We start from the raw sequence: 22429 nt of genomic DNA, 5'->3' as shown, positions 1-22429 counted from the left end.
TGCAAACAGGTTCTTGGATAAAAGTGGGAATCAGTGCCCATTTCCCCTGATTTTGCGTGGCCTGAGCTTGTACAGGTCTTGTGCATGCTGTCACAGTCTCTTTGTGGCCATTTGTGCATTATACCCCTTGTGTCTGGAAAACTCTAGTTCCTTGGAGTTGTCCATCATTCTCCTGCATAGATCCCTGAGCCTTGATGGAAGATGTATGATAAAGACATCCCGCTTATGAGTACTCCAAAGTCACTATCTGCATGATGTCCATTTGTAAATCTCTGTGTTAATTGCCATCTACTGTAAAGAGAAGCTTCACTGGGTAGGGTTGAACAATGCAGTGATCTGTGGGCATAGCAACATGTAATTAGGAGACATTTCATGGCTATGTTCATTTGATTAAACAATTGCAATAGGTTTCTCAGTGGGCACAAGATCTGTCTTGTTCTCGTTAACAGTGTTAAGTGTGAGTTTTATCTCATGATATGGGCCTTAAATAAAATTATAAAAAGGACTGTTTTCTACCCTCACATTCATGTTACTAATGCAACAGTTAAGTCTATCCTACAGGTAAGTTGCTACTGTGGATGGAAGTGTTTGTAGCTGGGAGAGATTGGTGATTACTTTTCTCCTCTGGTAGTATGTCTACTCTCATCTAGTCCTATTAATGCCAGTCAGTAGAGGTGAAAGTTTAACTTGGGAATCAGCTCAGTTTTCCCATGTTTAATGGCATAAGCATGGTGTCTTCAGCAATAAGATCTTAAGGTCAGGTTGTTCAGGCTGTAGTAACCAGTAGCATTGGCAACAGCATACAAAATATTTCTCTTTACTGAGGAAAAAAGACCTCAAAATAAAGTACAAAAACGGGGTCATTCATGGTTCATGGTACCATATACATGGACCTTTGTACTCTGTACTGTCTGAACTCTAAGAAGTCTATTGAAGATGACTTGCAAGTGGATACGGTCATATATAACGATACTGTGAAGAGAGTTTTCCTAACATGTGATCATTTTGTAGTTTGTGTTCACATTACAATTAGATTCTAAATATTGTATAAATAAGTCAGAATGTAAATGAAATATAAAAAATAAGGATTCATCTGTATAGAAATACTTTAAAAGATTTTTTTCTGCACTGGAGAGATGGCTCAGTGGTTCCAAACACTAGCTACCCTTTCAGAGTATCTGGGCTCAATTTCCAGAACCCACATGGGTGTTCATAATCATCTGTAACTCCAGTTCCAGGGGATCCAAGACCATCTTTTGGCCTCCCAGTGTACCGGACATGTAAATAGAACACAGAAATACATGCTGGCAAAATCTTACACATATTTTTTTTTGCAAATTGCTCTAAAGATAAACATTCAGAATGTGAAGAGAAAATATTTGTAGAGTCACAAAAGTTCAGTGTAGTATTTTGCTAAGCAAAGAAAATTATCTTTTTTTAATCAAAATAGTCTATCCTTAAACTAGGGCTAAGGGTTCAATTCACGAGTAAAGTAATAAATATATATAAACCCTAGGCTTCATCATACACACACATACACACACATACACACACACACATACATATATATAGAGAGATGATAGATAGATGATAGATGATAGATAGATAGAATATATATATATATATGTATATATATATATATATATATATCTCCTCATGTTCCTTTGTGAGTCAAATTATACCTTTTAATCCATACATTGAAACCTTAAACTCTAGTATCTCAGTGTTTGAGTTTGTAAACTTGCTTGACAGTAGGGCTTTATAGCAATAAGCATGTTAATATGAAGCAATCAAAAATAACAATAATCGAAAATGGCTGATGTTCTTATGAAGAAGGGAAAATATAGAGTCAGCAGGAAGATGTCCACATATAAACCACACAGAGGAGCCTGGAACAGATTCTTTCCTCTTCGTTCTCTGCAACAACCCACTCAGTTAACTCTCTGTCTCTGTCTTACAGCCTCCAGAAATGCAAGACAACATGTTTTGCTTTCTTTAAGTCACTCAACCAGCATTACTTAGCCGTAGCACTCAGTAAATTGATGTGTCCCATTAACAAAAATTCACTGCTTGTAGTTTGGCAGCCAATTTTATTAATAATTCAATGGGTTAAGTTAAATATGTCTGTTTCGAGTTTGTTATGGTGCCATAACAACAGAAAAATCAAACATTTTTTTTTCACAGATTTTTGAGGCTGAAAGCCAAAAACAAGGCCGCCAGTTACACTGGATTATGATCCCAACCATATGAATGTTGGTAACTTTAATTTCCTCTCTACAGGCTGTTATTTCAAAACCATTATGCTAAGAATCAGGGAGAATTATAGGGGATTAAAGTTAGTCCAAATATTATTTAATAAAGGCCCACTAAAAAGAGGATTAATAATAACTACTAAACATTATTTCTAAACTAGCATTTAATATATTTAACTTCTCATTTTGAGAACCATTAAATTATAATGTTCAAATATTAAAATATAAAGGCATAAAATGTTTAAACAAGAATGTCTTAATTAGAATCTATATAAATGACAACCTGAAAATCCGAAGCTAATTAGCATTACAGTACTTAAACCTGAACACGGATTACAGCACATTTTATATATCTGAAATATTTTATAGAAATATTTTAACTAGTTGGCCTTTGATCTTCTCTAGTCCTACAATAAACTTCTTTCTTCTTTATTGTTTACTTTTTTTTGCTGTTTTCCTGCATTCTGTGCTGTTACACTGTTCATCTAAGAACCACAGACATCAAGGGCACTTCTGAGGCATCTGTGGTTTCCTGAAAGGGCACATCCAAACTAGGAGGTCTTGATGATTGCTTAAATCCTCTACATCACCTTGGTGCTTACATTCTGACTCAGAAAAACTCATCTTTTAATAATTATAAGAAAAGTTTTACTTGGTGTACTTTTTTAATATATATTTTCTCAATTACTTAAACTAATAAACAGCTTTGCTCTTGCATCAGGGTCCTGTGGGGTGAATCTGCCTGATCCCCCCTTCTATGCACCATACCTTATCCCCAGATAAGGGATAGATCACCTCCTCATATCTAGTATCCTGGAATAGTCTTTTTTAACTGCCCCAATTTCCAGGAGATACACTGCCCACACCCTACAGGCTCTGGTAGAAAGACACATACCATGGGCAAGCACAGGGCCCTCTTAACATCTGAGTTCATATTTTGCCTTTTCAGCCAGTCATTCAGCTCAACCATGTTCCTTACATCTTATTATTGGATCCAGTCTGGCAAGTCTAACTGATCTCCCATCCACCTACCATCCCCAAGATCCAATTTTAGCCAGTGTTCAACATCCAGTGCTCTAACCCACACTTGTCAGCCTTACGAAATGAACCTCAAACTCTATACTCAGACTAAATATAACCTAGGCACCAGGACAGCTCCCTATGTTTACCTGACATAATCCTACACATACCATATTCAACTTTCAAATCCAATCTTGACACACATCTGGTACTGTGTTCCAGCCTTCTGTATCCATATCAGACACAGAACCAACAAATTAAGACCACATACCAAAGGTTTTTTTTTTTTTTTTTTTTTTTTTTTTTTTTTTTTACAAAATAACAAGTTTGCAAAGTCAATGCAGTATGACCCCTCAAAATACAATAGTCATATAGAAATGTTCTCTAAAGAGAATGACCTAGATAAACCTTAGGAAACAGAGTTTAAAAGTACAATAATAAACTTCATAACAGAATTCAAGGAGGTAAAGAAAAAAATAAAGAATCATTTCAATAAACTTTAAAACATAAACTAAAAGGTAATGATTTTTTGGTAGTAAGATATTTACATATGTTTCTTTAATGATTTAGATTTTGTTCAAATGTTTGTCTTTGAACTATTTTTTTCTTTTTTTAAGGTTCACTTATTTCAAGTTTTATTTTCATTTTATATATCATCCATTGTTCCCCTCTCCCCTTCTCTCACTCCCACCCACTTCTCCCCATCCCACCCTCACCCATTCCTCTTAGTGGGTAAGGCTTCCCTTGGGTATTCAACACAGGCTGGCATACCAAGTTGGGGCAGGCCCAATCCCCTCCCGCCTGCATCAAGGCTGAGTAAGGAATTTTAAAGAGAATAAACACCCAAGTTATGTTAAAGCAAACACAAATATAAGAAAGAATTAAATGACAAAGACAACAAAGAATTTGAAAACTCAATAAAAACTTAGATATAGTGAAGAGGATTCAAACTGAGATGCAGGTGGAATTGATAACTCATCAACCAACTTGAAAACACAAGGGAAATCTTTACAAGTAGAAAGGATCAAGTAGATAGAATATCAAGGACTCAAAGGTAAAGTAGCGGAACTAAACCAAATGAGCAAAAAATGTTAAAAGAATTTAAAAGATCAGGAAATAAAGACAGGAAATGTGGGACACCAGTGAAAGACCAAACTCTCAAATCATAGGCATAAATGAGGGAGAAATATCCAAGGTCAATAGCATAGACAAGATCTTAAAAAAGGCTATAAAAGCCGGGCAGTGGTGGCGCACGCCTTTAATCCTAGCACTCAGGAGGCAGAGCCAGGCGGATCTCTGTGAGTTCGAGGCCAGTCTGGGCTACCAAGTGAGCTCCAGGAAAGGCGCAAAGCTACGCAAAGAAACCCTGTCTCGAAAAACAAAAACAAAAACAAAAAAAAAAAAAAAGGCTATAACATCTTTTTTGGAGATATCACCAAACTAAGACAAAGCATACTCACAAGATACAAGAAGCACACAGAACTCTAAATAAATAATACAAGAAAAGAAACTCCCTATGACATATCATAGTTAAAATACTAAGTATGCAGAATAAAGAAAGAGTACTGAAAACTTCCAGAGAAAAAATAAGTGACATATAAAATCTATCAGAATAACAGCTGGTACCTCAATGGAAATTTTGAAAGACAAGAGAGCTTGAAGCAATATATTCCATGTTCTATAAGACCAGGACTGACAACCTATGCTACTGTACTCAAAAAAGAACCTGCCACAGTTGAAGGAAAAAGAAAAACTTTCCATGATATCAACAGTCTAAAAAAAAAAAAAAAAATCATGTCCACCAACCCAACCCTAAAGAGAATATTGGAGGCAATGCTTTGGACTGATGACAGGAACAAGTATAAGCAAGCGATCTAAAAAGAACAGATGAAGCTATAATTGATGAAATACTGAGTATAGTTAACAATATTGTCTTAGTTGCTGTGGTGCTGCTGTGCAGAGACACCATGACTAAGACAACTTTTATAAGAGAAAGGATTTAATTGAGGATGCCTTATAGTTTCACAGATTATGTCCATTATCTTCTCCTTGTGGTAAGGAGTATTGAAGCATTCAGGCAGACATGGTTCTATAGAACTAGCAGAGAGTTCTACATCTGAATCCACTGGCAGCAGGAAAAGAGGGAGAAACTGGGTTTGGCTTGGATCTTTGAATCCTCAATAACAGTTCCAATAAGGCCACATTTACTAATCCTTTTCTAGAAATGCCATTCTCTGATGACTAAGCATTCAAATGTATGAGCCTATGAGGGTCATTCTTTTTTTATCATTAAGAATTTTTTTTTATTCATTTTACATACCAACCACAGATCCCCCACACACACATGCTTCTTTTTTCCTCCTGCTCTCCCAGCCTTCCACCTGCAACCCACCCTCCATTCCCTCCTCCAAGATAAGGCCTCCTATGGGGAGCCAGAAGAGCCCGGTACATTCAGCTGAGGCAGATCCAAGCCCCTCCCACCGCATCAAGACTGTGTAAGGTGTCCCACCATAGATCATGGGCTCCAAAAAGCCAGCTTACGCACCAGAGATGAATCCTGATCCTACTGCCAGGGGGCCCCTTAAGCAAATAGCTACACAACTGTCTCACTTATGCAGAAGGCCTAGTCTAGTCTCATGGAGGCTCCACAGCTGCTGCTCTAAAGTTCATGAGTTCCCACTAGCTTCGTTTGGTTGTCTCTGTTGTTTCCCCATCATGATCTTGATGCCCTTGCTCATAGAATGAATCCCTCTTCTCTCTCTTCAACTGGACTCCTGGAGCTCGGCCTTGTGTTTGGCTGTGGATCTCTGCGTCTGCTTCCATCAGTTACTAGATGAAGGCTCTATGATGACAAGGTATTCACAAATCTGATTACTGGTATAAACCAGTCCAGGCAACCTTTCCACTATTGCTAGTAGTCTAAGCTGGGGTCATCCTTGTGGATTCCTGGGAACTTCCCTAGCACCAGGTTTCTCCCTATCCCCACTATGTCTCCCTTTATCATGATATTTCTTTCATTGCTCTCCCACTCCATCCTGTTCCAGCTAGACCATCTTGTTTTCTTATGCTCTCATCCCCCATCCCTTAAGCTCTATTGCTCCTTGCCCATTCCCAGTTCACTCATGGAGATTTCAGCTATTTCCCCTTCCCAGGGCTATCCATGTTTCCCTCTTAGGGTCTTCCTTATTAGCTAGTTTCTCTGTGGATTATAGTCTGGTTATCCTTTGCTGTACATTTAGTATTCACTTATGATTATCTTTTGCTATACATCTAGTGTTCACTTATGAGTGAGTACATACCATGTTTGTCTTTCTGAGTCTGAGATAACTCACTCAGGGTGATATTTTCTAGTTCCATCAATTTGCCTGCAAATTTCATGATATAATAGTTTGGTGGTTTTTTTTTTTTTTTTTTTTTTTTTTTTTAATGCTGAGTAATACTCCATTGTGTGTATGTACAACATTTTCTTAATCCATTCTTTAGTTGAAGGGCATCTATGTTGTTTCCAGGTTCTGGCTATTACTAATAATGCTGCTGTGAACATAGTTGAGCAAGAGTCCTTGTGGTATGATTGAGCATTCCTTGGGTATATGCCCAGGAGTGGTATCATTGGGTTTTGAGGAAACTGATTCCCAATTTTCTGAGAAACAACCATACTGATTTCCAAAGTGAATGTATGAGTTTGCACTTCTACCAGCAGTGGAGGAGTGTTCCCCTTGCTTCACATCCTCTCCAACATAAGCTGTAATCAGTGTTTTTTATCTTAGCTATCCTGACAGATGTAAGATGGCATCTCCGAGTCATTTGGATTTGCATTTCCCTGATGACTAAAGAGGCTGGGCAATTTCTTAAATGCCTTTTGGTCATTTGAGATTCTTCTGTTGAGAAATCTGTTTAGCACTATAGCCCATTTTTTAATTGGGTTGTTTGGTATTTTGATGTCTAGTTTCTTGAGTTCTTTATATATTTTTGAGATCAGCCCTCTCTCAGGTGTGGAGTTGATGAAGAACTTTTCCCATTCTGAAGGCTGTCATTGTGTCTTATTTACCTTGTCCTTTGCCTTACAGAAGGAGTTTCAGGAGGTCCCATATATTAATTGTTGCTCTCTGTGTCTGAGCTACTGGTCAACATACACTTTTTAAAATAATAACTTTAACTATCAATGTCCTCAATACTCCAATCTAAAATCACAGGCTGGATAAAGTAAGACACTAAATCCAACTTTATGTTATCTACAAAAAACTTCCCTTATCCTTAAAAATAGAAAATAGTTATCATCTTAAGGTTGAAAGGATTGAAAAAATACTCCCATCAGATGGTATCAGAGAGCAGTCAGGTACTGGTATCTTAATACTGACAAAACAGACTTTGAATAGAAACTAATCAGAAGAGATAAAGAACATTTATTCTATTCAATTAACTATTACTTTCTTATGATAGAAATGCACAATATTAAGGTGAATATAGCTCTTGCTTCCAATGTAGATAAATACTATTAAATATTAACTGAACAGAGAAATAGAAGATAGTTCTATTGAAAGTTGTCAGTGAACCATATGTTCCAGAATGAAATGGTTTGGTATTTACATGACAATAATGGTTTTAAAATTAGATAATCCAGTGTCCTTTAAATTCAGTGTCATACAGTATACTAATCTCCTTTATTCAATGCCTTCACTCATACCAGATCCTTGAGCAACTACACAGGCAGGAAATAAGAAGTCATAGGAAGCTACTGATACAAATTCATGAAATCATTTTACAAATATACAAGTTCTGACAAAGTTGTCTATAAGAGCAGTGTAATAAGGATATTATTTCATTTTTATAAATATACTCTTTTGTTACTGAAAGTGAAAATATAAAAGATAAGTCAAGTCACTTAATTGCTCTTGCTTTTACTTCGTTTTGCAGAATAGAAGTTGAAGTAAGTATCCCTCAAGGCTGTGCCAAGGGAAAAGCATTCAAGCTTCTGGATTGTGGTCACTGAAAATTTTGAGAAATCAAAACTTTATGTACATTAAATATTTAAAGGGAAACTGTACATTTAAAAATTGTTTTGTTCCCTCTAGAAATTCAAATAAATTGAAAGATAATCAAACAATAAAAGAAGCAATTATGTACAAATATTTTGTGTATGAAAAGTGAATTTCAGGAATGGTTTTTAATTTTGAATAGTAAATAAAATAGTACCAGAAACAAAGAACCAAATTTCAAAATAAATTTAATTTAATCAAAGATAGGATCAGACCATTGTGTAAATGGAAGCCTTTAATGCCAGTACTTGAGAGGCAGAAGCAGGTGAAAGACCGTGACCTCAAGGCTAGCCTGGTCTATGTAGCAAAATCTAGGCCAGCCCAGGCTAAATACTAAATCTCTACTCTCTACTTCAAAGAAACACAAACAGTACTTGTATATATATATATGTGTGTGTGTGTGTGTGTGTGTGTGTGTGTGTATGTGTGTGTGTACATCTGTACCCTATGGATTTTAGTAGCAGGGTACAGTAAAAAAGAAAAAGATTTTTCAAGTAAGTTTTAAGTTGCAAAATCATCTCAGAAATGACAAACTAGTGATAATAAAGTGTGTCTCACTATAGCTGATTGAAAACTTCACTAAGATAACTGGGGAGATATGTCAAACAAACAAGAGTTTTGTCATTTCTGCATGATTTCTGAGTACAAAGATGGTAAATAACTGCATAGGGAAATACATTGAGCTTTTTCAAAATAATAGATGAGTGTAAAATATACTGGGTAACAGAAGAAATTCTGGGGATAAGAAAATTGAAGATTTGCTAGTTATGTATATTTTATCAAGTTCTTTACTCCAATAACCTCCCTTTCTCAAATAGGGTTGCAGTGATGATCAAAGAAACAGTAGGATTTTCATCAGATTTGGAATGTCATTTCCAAGCATGTTTTACTCCTGGCCTTGGAGACCTAGCTAACTACCAAGGCCAGTGAAATTTTGGATTATGGAAGAGAACTTGCAACCAGCAATTTACTAAGCCAGAATAATCCTTAACTATACTCTAAATACTTCTCCTTATACTCACAGATAAGTACAGTCTTCACCTCTCATCAAGGAAACATCTATTTGCAACAGATGGAGATCACTACAGAAAACCACAACTAATCAAAATGCAGAGGTGTGGAGGCCAGTGCCCATCTACAAAACACTAGGACACCTAAAGTCCTGAGAACATTGTGGTGGTCAGTCCTGAAAACTTGCATACAAATAATATCATACAGACTGAAAAGGCTATATATAGTAATGCATATGTGCCACACACATACACACCAATTAATGAGAAAGGAGGCCATGAATTTTATAGAGAATGAAGAGAGGTATGGGGGGGTGCAGTTGGAGGGAGAAAAAGAAAGAGAAAATGATATAATTATATTATAATCTTACATATAAAAGAAAAAAGTATTTACTGTGGTTTTGTTTTTTCAGTTTTCAAAGTCTTAAAAAAGTCATGTTATTTGTTCCTTATAGAAAAACAATGTTTTTAGTTGGGTAATTTTCTTTTCAACGCATTTCTTTAAATTTAACTTTATTGAAGGTAGGGGTATGTTAAAAGCACTTGTTGTTTTTGCAGATGACGTAGGTTCACTTGCCAGCACACAGATGGCAGCTCACAAGAATTCTGTAACTCCAAATCTAGATGATCTGACACATTCTTCTTCTGGGGACACCAGGCATACATGTGGTATACACACATATACACAGAGAAAACACTCATACCCATAAAAAATAGAGTAAATAAGTAAAAGCTTAAACATAACTTTATTGATTTTACTTTAAAACAAAATCTTGTAAAATGAATAAAATAATTCTTAAATAAAAAACAAAATTCTCCACACTATTTTCAGTTAAAATCTTTTTAAGAAATACAAAGTAAAATTCAAATAAATTACTTCCACTTTCCAATTCTTCTCTTCTGAAATAACTATCTTATGGCATTTTATTTATCCATCCACAATTTATTCCACAACACAGAAACCCACACACTCATATCCAGAATTGGTTTTATTCTCTGAAGTGTTCTTTTCCTGACTTTTCCGCTTTATAGTGTAAATCACAGAGTAGACCAATGACTTTCATGGTAAAGTGCATGCCATGTAAACGTGAGGACTTCATTGCCGTCCCAGAAATTATGTAAGAAGCTAGGTACAGTAGTGTGCGCCTGTAACCCCAGAGCTGGGAAGACAAGACAGGAAGACTGCCCCTGCTTTGTGGCTAGACAGCCTTGCTGAATGTTCTTCAGGTTCCGTGAAAGACACTGTCTCAAAAAGTAAGGCAGAAAGCAATTTCTGAAGACATCTGCCATGCACATGTGCATGTGTGTACACCTGTGTGAACATGTATACACCGAAAATGTGAAGCACGTATGTTTGTTTTAGTTTTGAATACTGACATAAACATGCTATCAATTCTAATGGTAATTTCAAAAATAAGCCCATAGAATGCTTTAATAAAGCATTCTATATTTATATATTTAATAAAGCAGGAGGAAAAAATCCAAAAGAAATGCATGGCATCACAGATTATAACAGAAAAAGTTTCTGTGTTAAGAGTATAGATAATGTATGGTTTATAGTAATACTCGCAGCCCAGGAGATAATATTATGACTGATCAACCAAAAACTGGTGATCCCATTTCATACTAAACCTAATATAGCAATTTTGCTCTTTGAAATAAATGAATATTCCAAATGCCTATTTGATAATCTAGATCTTATTACAATTCCATAAAGAAAAGCAGAATTAATTTTCTCTTGCCCAGTGAATGTGTATTTCTCAGTACTGGTAACACCCTCAGACTGCGTGTCTGTTTAATGTTCTCATTATTTTCAAACTTCAGCTAACACTTGTATTTAACCTTGAACAACATAGAGATTACACAGACAGTTGCATCTGTACCACATTGATCGTCCTGCAGGGGAAACTTCCTCCTGTGCAGTCTAGAGCTTACTAGTTAATCAGTTCTTAATTATAGTTCATTAAACTAGCCTTCCAGGGTTTCTTTAAAACCAGGGGACTTGACTACATTTACAAAATAAAAATGTACATAAAATAATAAATTATATCTTATTTCAACATGCAAATATTTCCAGAAGTCAGGACCCAAACAATCTCTTTTGTTTCTAGGTTTTTAGTTGAATCTAAATACAATAAAATCTAAATAAAGCTCTAAATTTTAATTATTAATTCATTTAGCAGGACAGAAAAACATCTGAACCTTATCTAGTTTAAAATTACTTATTTCAGTTAATCTTATATCTATCACTTTTCTCTGATTAAAAACTATATTAACTTCATTAAAGAGTTACATGATGTTTTATTACAATGCACTTAAATTCTCAGTTCCATGACTTCAAAGTTTATCTTTAATAACAACTGATGAATCACAGCAGAATGTTTTATTCTTTTCTCTGTATGACCATAAGATAAACTGTACTTTTGTCAATGATTTGAGATTGCAATCAACACAGATTGCTTCCAGCTTTGAGTTCTTGCAGTAAAAAAATCATTTTAAATCAGATGTATTTTTTGTCACCGTGTCGAATATGGTGGGTTTTATTTAGACAAATGTGGCCAAGGAATCCTTGATCTAAAACACAGTTAGGGGTTACTAAAGAGTGTCATTCAGTGTGATGTGTATCTAGAACTTGACATGTCTGAGTTTAAGTAGTCAAGTTAAGTTATTAGAAAAACAAAAGTTGAATAAGATACACTGAAGGGAAGCTCATATCTTTGTTTTTCCCTATCTCATTTTCTCCTTTGTAATGTGAACAAGATAAAATCACTAGAAACCACTTCATAAACTGTTGTGAGGATTAAATAAAACACTATAACGAAATCAGATATCATCTGGAACATGGTATGTACACAATAAGCATTAAATTATTAATGAAGCATAATGACTTCAGGACCTCTTTTGAGAAGAGAATTAAGCAACACTCTAATTTCCAATTAGACATAATAAGCATAATGAAAAGTACTAGACTTAGGTTACTTGGCTTTCCTACATGAAATAAACATTTACATCATAAATCAAAATTGAGACATGAAGATATTGTAATTATTTGCTACATATGGTTAATGATAGATTTGATGGGTTTAAGGATATACTGTACCAGCTATGGTCCTTGAACATCTTAAAAAATAGCAAAAAGAAGCTGAATCCTCTTTCTCATTCTCTCCATAATAGGGCAAAATCATCCCAGGGGTCTTGACAGACAGTTTAGTCAATTAAATGCTTACCTTCAAATCACAAGGACGTGAGTTCTATCCTTAGAGCCACTGTTATTAAAAGTCTGGCATAGATCCCTGGGGCTTAATTGGGAAGTTCCAGGCCCATAAGAGACTTTCCTGAAACTGTGATGACAAGTACCGGAAGAATAACATCCTGTCTTCCACAAGCATGTACACACATGTACATGTACAATTGTACTTACATGAGAGCATAAACATACATATGCATAGACATAAACACATCTCTCATACCAGCAAAATTTGTCTTATATCCAGAGAACATGAATATTCCTGTCTCTGAAGATATATTGACAGAGAAGAGAGGCTCAATAGGCTTTCTGTTAGATCATATCTGTCTTATCCAATCAAACTTCTGCACAACCATCCAATTCTTTAACGGACTAAGAATAAACTACCCAGCTATTTCTTCAAATCTCCATTCCTGAAGACTCCCATGTTATGTCAAATGGATATTAGGTCAGAATATATTATTGTGAATATGTCCTTTGCTATAGGTGTGTTAGCTTTGAATTTGCTGAGAAAACGACATCTGTATTTCTTTATAGGATTTCAAACACACTTTGTCTTTGGTCAGCAAAACTGATCTTTGAAACCTTGAACTTGAGAGCTATGACACTTGAGAGCATAGAAGCACAAAGAAGAGAAAAAAAACAAAATATGGCCATTGAGCCATTAGTTCCATCTACAAGTTCATTGGGAGATCCAGTAGATGATAATTAATATACAAAGTTGATTTTAGGAATAGGCATACTTTCAGATGCTATTTTGATTATCATTATACACACCTAGTAAGCACTTAACAGGTCTTAACCATTGCTAGTATTTTCTATTAAACTGGTAATGGATCTATAATTACTTATTTGCTAATTCTAAAACTAGTGGTAAACCAGTTACAACTGGATAAGGTCATGTGTTCTGACTCTCTTTTCTGCTTTCTCTTCTTCACACTGCTACTCAAGAAAACAGTAATCCCCACTGACTTAAGTCACAGGTGACAGACAGGCAATTCCAACAAATAACGGTTTAAAAAAAAGTCAGAAAATACTGCATTTTATGGAAATTTTGCATGAAACAGTCAAACCTTTCAGGTCGAGGACAATAGGCAATGTATTCTCAGCGCCTAATGCAGCCTCTAATCTAGTATAAACCAAAAATTTCAGCTCTTTATGGAAATCACTTGCAGCAATTTTAATTTTAAGGCTTTTAAAATGCAAAGACCCCCTAATGAGAATCCTTTTCTACTTCGGTTTTCAATATTGTTATTTCATTTAATGTGGCTCCTAGGAGTTTATATTTTCTTTTCAAGTTCCTAACATGTTAGAACCATATTGTGGATTAGTGAAAAAAATTACAAAAAAAAATGTTTTTTTAACCTTACTTTCACATTTAATGGTTCACATCTTTCTTCTGTGAAGCTTCTGGAATACAACAAGGAAAAGAAAGAAAAAAATTACACATTAAACTTTCTCAGCCAGTTCTTTAAAAAATAAAAATAAGAAGACTAACCCAGTGTTTATTTATATCATTGATAAATACAGAGAAAAACAATTCAAAATATTAATGAAACAGTGATGATGCTTAAATCATAATAACTGCTTTCCTGAGACTCTGATAATGCTTTTGTTTTGGGGAGTTTCCTTTTAATTTGAAGTATTTTCAGCACCATAACACATCCTTGTATTAACTTTCATAAAGCTTTCAAATCTACAGGCAAATAATGTCAGGTTATTGGTCATTTGTCAATGACCCCAGTAAGTTAAAAAAAAAAAAAAATCCTCCATGTTGTTGGCTAGCTGAAAGACTGAAAGCTTTAAAAGACTATTCAAAGTATAACAACTTTATGGTCTACTTAAGATTCATACATGGATTCAAAAAATCTGCACAGATTCTCACTGGCATCATATATATAGGCTGCACTCAAAGCAGGATTTCAGTAAAAATAAAAGGTATGTCTTATAGGTTGTAATATGCTCACAGATTTTTTTGTTTGTAAAAAAATTGTATCACCCAACAGGTCTCTGTACACATGTGAACATACATAGTTTTTAAAATGGTAATTATTTTTATTGATTTTGCTTAAGGATGCATATGTGTTAACTAACAAGCATTATGTGGGTATGTAGTAGAATTTAAATTTTTTTCTTTTTTTTTTTTTACAGCCACAGATTCCCTTGTTCTCCCGCTTCCTGCCCCCCTCCACTTCCACCCAGTACACCTCCCATTCCCACCTCCTCCAGAGCAAGGCTTCCCTTGAGGACTGAGATTGACCTGATAGACCCAGTCCAGGCAGGTCCAGTCCCCTCCTCCCAGATTGAGCCAAGCATCCCTGCATAAGTCCCAGGTTTCAAACAGTTAACTCATGCAATGAGCCCAGGACCTGGTACCACTGCCTAAATGCCTCCCAAACAGATCAAGCCAATCAACTGTCTCACCTATTCAGAGGGCCTGATCCAGTTGGGAGCCCCTCAACCTTTGGTTCATAGTTCATGTGTTTCCATTCATTTGGCTATTTGTCCCTGTGAAACTCAAATGGCTTCAAGACATTTAAGGAATTGCTCAACATCCCTAATCATCAGGGAAATGCAAATCAGAACAACTCTGAGATACCACCTTACGCCTGTCAGAATGGCTAAGATCAAAAACACTGAAGACACTTTATGCTCGAGAGGTTGTGGAACTAGGAGAACTCTCCTCCACTGCTGGTGGGAATGCAAGCTTGTACAACCACTTTGGAAATCAATATGGCGCTTTCTTAGAAAATTGGCAATCAATCTCCCCCAAGATCCAGCTATACCACTCTTGGGCATATACCCAAGAAATGCTCAATCATACAACAAGAGCACTTGCTCAGCTATGTTCATATCAGTATTGTTTGTAATAGCCAAAACCTGGAAACAACCTAGATGCCCTTCAACTGAAGAATGGATAAATAAATTGTGGCACATATACACAATGGAATACTATTCAGCAGAGAAAAACAATGACATCATGAGGTTTGCAGACAAATGGATGGATCTAGAAAAAAATCATCCTGAGTGAGGTAACCCAGATTCAGAAAGACAAATATGGTATGTACTCACTCATAGGAGGATACTAGATGTGGAACAAGGATGGCTGGACTGCTACTCACATCACCAGTGAGGCTACCTGGAAAACAGGACCCCAAGAAAGACACGAGGATCGCCCAATGATGGAGAAATGGCTGAGATCTACATAAAAAAAACCTGGACATGAGTGGGAGCAATGAAGGGTGAGGGTCGAGGGAAAGAGAGCAGGAGATCCCAGCTGGATCAAGAACAGAGAGGGAGAACAAGGAATAGGAGACCATGGTAAATGAAGACCACATGAGAAAAGGAAGAAACAAAGTGCTAAAGAGGCCCACAGAAATCCACAAAGATACTCCCACAAAAGACTGCTGGCAATGGCCGAGAGACAGCCAGGACTGAACTACTCTGGTGATGGGATGGCCAAACACCCTAATAGTTGTGCCAGAAACCCCATCCAAGGACTGAGGAATCTGGATGCAGAGATCAACAGCTAGGCCCCGGGTGAAGTGCCGGAAGTCTAATTAGCAAGAAAGAGGAGGGTTTATATGAGTAAGAATTGCTGAAACCAAGGAATTTAAATTTTTAATAATCTAAATGTTTAGTCCAAATTCTGAATATGATATAGAATATATATATATATATATATATATATATATATATATATATATATATATATATATATATATATATATTTCATTAGTTATTTCTGATCTGAAAAACAGATTCTTTGTATTTTTTTCTTTTTCCAGAAATATAATTGATAAATCAAACTTATATATACTTCAAGGTTTTTAATGTGATAGATTGATATATGTTATGCTTCTTTTTGGTTATTATGACAAATACCATGACCAAAAGAACTTGGGGGAATGGATTTATTTGGCATACACTTGTAAGCCATGGTCCATCATTGAGGAAAAATAAGGCAGGACTCAAACCAGAAGTTGAAAGCAGAACCCTAGGAGGAATTCTGCTTGTTGCTTCACTCATAGGCACAAGCTTAGCTAGCTTTCTTATACAGCCTGGGACTGCCTGACAAGTTATAAAGCCACCCACAGTGAGCTTTATATTTATTATATTTGATTGCATATTAATATGTAATCAAAACAATCCTCCATAACCATATCCATAGAGCAGTATGATTTAGACAGTCCCCTCAACTGAGATTCCATCTGAAATGACACAATTGAAGTTAACTAAAAACATACATATTTACATTAGAAAAGGATGTTAAAGAGAAGCTGATTAGCATAGCCATCATTTCACATAATTGATGATCTTTTCTTTTTGTATTGAAACTTCTTAAAAATCAACTTTCTTAGAAAACTCAGCATAAGATAAATTATTAAAAGTATATAGATCATGTTATACATTAGAGCTCAAGAGCTGATTCATTTCATATTAAAAGTGTATATATATATTTAATATCTTTATACTTTCTCACTCTCTCCATGAAATAACAAGACTTCTCTATTTCTATGATCTTGACTTTTTTTACAGTACATTTATATGTGAGATCATTCAATATTGTCTTTGTTACATAGATTATTTCATTGACCATGATGTCCTCCAGTCTAACTACTTATTGCAAATGAGAGGCTTCATTTTGAATGACAAGTAAAAAAACCCTTCTCAAAGGAAGGTATAAATGATAAAAGACCTCAACATAAATCCAGTTACACTGAACCTAATAGAAGAGAAAGAGGAAAATAGCCTTGAACACATTGGTACAGGATACAACTTCTTGAACCAAATACTGATAGCAAAGACACTAAGAACAACAATTAATAAATGGGACCTCATGAAACTGAAAATCTTCTTCTGTAAGGCAAAGGACACCATCAATAGGACAACATGGCAGCCTATAGAATGGAAAAAAGATTTTCACCATTACTACATCTTGACAGAGAGCCGATTTCTAAAATATATAAAGAACTCAAGAAACTAGACATCAACAAACCAAATAATTCAATTAAAAATGGAGTACAGACCTAAACAGAGAATTCTCAACAGAAAAATCTCAAATCGCTGAGAAACACAAAGAAATGTTCAATATCCTTAGCCATCAGGGAAATGCAAATAAAAAATGACTATGGCTATATCAGAAATACAAATGACAACTCATGCTGGAAAGGATGTAGAGCAAAGGGAACACTCCTCCAGCCTGGTAGGAGTGCATACTTTTATAACACTTTGAAAATCAATATGGCAGTTTCTCAGAAAATTGGGAATCGACCTACCTCATGAACTAGTTATACCATTCTTGAGCATTTACCCAAAGAATGCTCAATCATACTACAAGGACACTTGCTCAACTATGCTCGCAGCAGCTATATTCATAATAGCCAGAAGCTGGAAACAACTTAGATGTCCTTCAACTGAAAAACAGATAAATAAAGTGCCAGCTGTTAAAAAATAACATCCTGAAATATGCAAGTAAATGGATGGAATTAGGTAAAATCATCCTGAGTGAGGTAACCCAGACCCAGAAAGACAAACATGGCATGCCCTCACTTAAAAGTGGATATTAGCTGTAAAGTTAAAGATAATTATGCTAAAAGCCATAGCCCCAGAGAAGCTAAGTAACAAGGAGAGCAAAGGGAAGATATTCAAATCTTCCTGGGAAAGAGAAATAGAAGAGATTTAATGAGGGAACTGGGGGCAGGTAAGGATTGATTGGGGCTGGAGAATACTGAAAGAGCCAACTGGAAAAGGGAGGTATTGGGGTCACATAAAAATCTAGTGCAAAGGCAACTTCCAGGAATCTGCAAGGATGAGCCCTGCTAAGACTTCTAGCAATTGTGGATATGTGGCCTGAACTGGTCATGTCCTGTTGATCAGGCAAGTATTCCAACCCAGGCACATAACCCTTGACCTACCATCTGTCCTGCCTATGGGATGTGCTGTAAAGGCTGGTAAGGGATAAGGATGACACAGAGATTATGGAAGTGGCCAACCAATGACAGGTCCGACCTGAGACCCATGCGACAAGAGTCAGCCCACCCCTGACACTGCCTGGAGAAGAAGGACCTAGAGTTTGGATGGACCAAAGACTTAAGATGGAACCAAACATGACTGGAGGAAAAAAATGTCGATATAATGATGGCTAATGATATACTCTACTCACAGGTTGGTGCCTAGCAAAATAGTCATCAGAGACATTTCACCTAGCAACTGGTGGAAACCAGTCCAGAGAACCACAGCCAAACATTATGTGGAACTCAGGGAACCTTGTTGAAAAGAGGGAGAAAAGACTGTATGAGCCAGAAGGGCCAAGAACGTCACATTAAAGCCCACAGAATCAACTAACCTGGGCTCATAGGAGCTCACAGAGACTGAACCAACAAGCAGGGAGCCTACATGGGGCTGACCTAGACCCTCTGCATATATATTACAGTAGTGGAGCTTGGCCCTCTTATGGGACTCCTAACAGTGGGAATAGGGGCTGTCTCCAACTCCTTTACAGATTTTTGAGACCCTATTTCTCACACTGGGTTGCCTTGCTTAGTCTTGTGACAACTTGATAAGACATGTTTTGTCAATATCCATGGGAGGCCTGCCCTTTTCTGAATAGAAATGGAGAAGGAGTCAATAGGGGTTGGAAAGGTAGTAGAGAGATGGGGTCAAATGCTGGGAGGAGAAGAGGGAGGGTAAACTTCTGTCAGGTGTAAAACAAACAAACAAACAAATAAATAATGAATAGTAGGTTTATAAAAATGTCTTCAACATCACAATTAATAGGACAATGCAAATCAAACAATAATTGGGTGTGATCTCACACATGTTAGCATGACTCATAAAAAGGTAGATCCTAAGTGCTGTGAGGATGTGGATAAAAGGGTATCCCTGTACACTGTCAGTGGAGTACTAATGCAAATCAGAAAAACTACTATGGAAAGGTATATGAAATCTAAGGTAAAAATTGAAAATAGAACTACCATATGATGTAGCACGAACTTAAAAGTTCTTATTAATAAGAACAAATCCAGGTATTGGGATGAACACTGGAAGATCAGTGAAGCAGAACAAGCCACAGCCACCTCACCTTGCCAATTCCTCAGCCGATCCTGTTTCCTCAGACTGGAAGTCTGAGTCCTCATCCAGAATGAATCTCAGCTGAACTGTTGCTAAAATGCCTAAAAGCTTAACCAGCTCTAGTTCCTCATATTCACGCCTTAAATACCTTTCTGATTCCTGCCATCACTTCCTGGGATTAAAGGCTCTTGTTACCATGTCTGGCTGTTTCCAGCGTGGCTTTGAACTCACAGAGATCCAGATGGATCTATGCCTCTGGAATGCTAGGATTAAAGGCATGTGCTACCACTGCCTAACCTCTATGTTTAATATTATGGCAGTTCTGTTTTCTGATCCCCAGATAAGTTTATTGGGGTACACAATATATCAACCACATTATGATATGGTGATAGGATGGCCAAGCACCCTAATTGTCGTGCTAAAAACCCCATCCAATGACTGAGGGAACCGGATGCAGAGATCCATGGCCAGGCACCAGGTAGAACTCCAGGAGTCCAATTGGCGAGAAAGAGGAGGGTTTGTATGAGCGAGAATTGTTGAGACCAAGGTTGGATAAAGCACAGGGACAAATAGCCAAACGAATGGAAACACATGAACTATGAACCAATGGCTGAGGAGCCCCCAACTGGATCAGGCCCTCTGGATAAGTGAGACAGTTGATTGGCTTGATCTGTTTGGGAGGCATCCAGGCAGTGGGACTGGGTCTTGTGCTCAGTGCATGAGTTGGCTGTTTGGAACCTGGGGCTTATACAGGAGGGGACTGGACCTGCCTAGACTGAATCTACCAGGTTGAACTCAATCCTCAGGGGATTCTTTGCCATGGAGGAGATGGGAATGGGGGGTGCGCTGGGGGGAAGGTGGGAGGTGGGTTGGGGTTGGGGTTGGGGTGGGGACGGGAGAACAAGGGAATCCGTGGCTGATATGTAAAATTAAATTATAAAATATAAAAAAAAATAAAATAATATAATATAAAAAAAGAATCTAGAAAAAAAGATTCTCAATGTAGTTGAACAGAATTCAACTATTCCATTTGTAAGGATCTCTTCTAATGAAATACACAAAGAATATGACTCAGATGTGTTTCTGCAAAGACATTCCAACATATACATGTATACTTACTTCCTATGTTTTCTAGATAATGAAAATAAAACTGAGAAGATTACAAGATCTTTGGGTCTTTTATTACCATCATTATCAATGAAGAACAAAAAACTAAACATAAGAAATAACTGAATAAGCAGGAAATGCTAGCTCTGTGACAAAAATAAAATCAGATAATTAAACAAGGAGACTAAGGAGGTACTTGTCATTAAAGGCAAGGGAAATATTGTAGCAGAAAATGACATTTGTCCTGTAAAAAGAATAAAAATTATGGGCAAGCAATGGATAAAGAAGAGACCTGCTCAATGTATGAAGACTCCAGCAAAAAAATGAGAAATGGTGTGAGGAGTCACTTGCAAGGAGGGTTTTATGAGTTGAAGTCAAAGATATTAACAGAATCTGATTAACATAGGATTCAAAAGTGCAGGGTAACGATTTACATTAATAAGTGAAAATGAAAGTTTGATTTTCTAAGAATAGGTCTTGTAAGTGGCTTGTAAGCAACCACCTGTGCAAATTCAGAGCCAAAACAGAGATGAGGGAGAAACCCAGCTATTCCGTGGATGATGAACATGCAGGGTGCCAGGAATAAGGTCAAGGTGAATGCATTTTACCTACTGAGCTTGGAATGTAAGCAACTAGTAAGTAGGGATTATAGAAGTAAGATGTATATGAAAAAAGCTGGTTGCTGAAGAATTTAAATGAAGCAATTTCATTCAGAAGCATTGAGCAAAACCTGTGTAGAGAAAAAACAGATATCTAGAAGTCAGTCAAGTAGATTAAATTGGTGCAGTGAGTGGGGAGAAAATATCTAAGAACCCTGTAACACAATTAGATTTCACAAAGCAGATTGCCTGGTTGGATCAGGAGGCCCAGAGATGAGGTCATTTGAACGTTGAGAAGGACGTATACAAGTGGCTATATGGAAGCTAATATTGGAAAATAACAAATTCTGTGGAGCAGGCAGGAACAGAAGCTTGTCTGTGCTTGAAAACTGCTGAAAAAGAAGTACTTTGTTGTGAAAGGCAAGAAAGAATGGTGTGCAGTTTTTTTTTTAAAGTAGTACTTTTTTTTTACAGTGGGAAACTTTTCTTATGGCTTGTCAAGCATCTTCCAGATACTTACACACTTAAAGTCTTAGTCCATAGGGATAGAGCTACTGGAAGGCAATGGGACCTGCAGGATGTAGAAAATGCTTCACTGTTGGAAATGGGACCTCCCAGTGGATTTTCAGAAAATAAATATCAGTATCTCTATGCTTCCTAGCTATGCTGTGAGCATGCTCCTACAATACACACACTCTACCTCTGTGGTCCTTTGTGCTCATTAAAGGCTTGAGGGAGTGTTGGCACCTAATCTTGGACTGGAAGCTACAAAACTCTGAGCTAAATAGGCACTTTTTCTTCTCTTTGTCAATGAATAACCCCAAATGTTTCATTTTAGTAATGTGAAGCAAACTAATATAAAACTATAGGATGTTTTGTACTAATGATATCACAGTGGTAAAGGAAGAATTGTTGGTACAGAAGAGACACAATTTCGAGTGAGGATAAAAGATGATGTAAGACTGGAGCTTGAGCTTAGGTGACAGGATTGGGCTCTGAGAATTCCACGTGCTGCCTTTACCAGGGCATTGGCCAAATGCAAGTAAAGAGGGAGAAGAATAGATGGAATTTTGAAAAAGCAAAA

This window comes from Peromyscus leucopus, chromosome 12, assembly GCF_004664715.2.
Source record: "Peromyscus leucopus breed LL Stock chromosome 12, UCI_PerLeu_2.1, whole genome shotgun sequence".
Taxonomy (NCBI): Eukaryota; Metazoa; Chordata; class Mammalia; order Rodentia; family Cricetidae; genus Peromyscus; species Peromyscus leucopus.
This window is presented reverse-complemented; position numbering follows the sequence as displayed.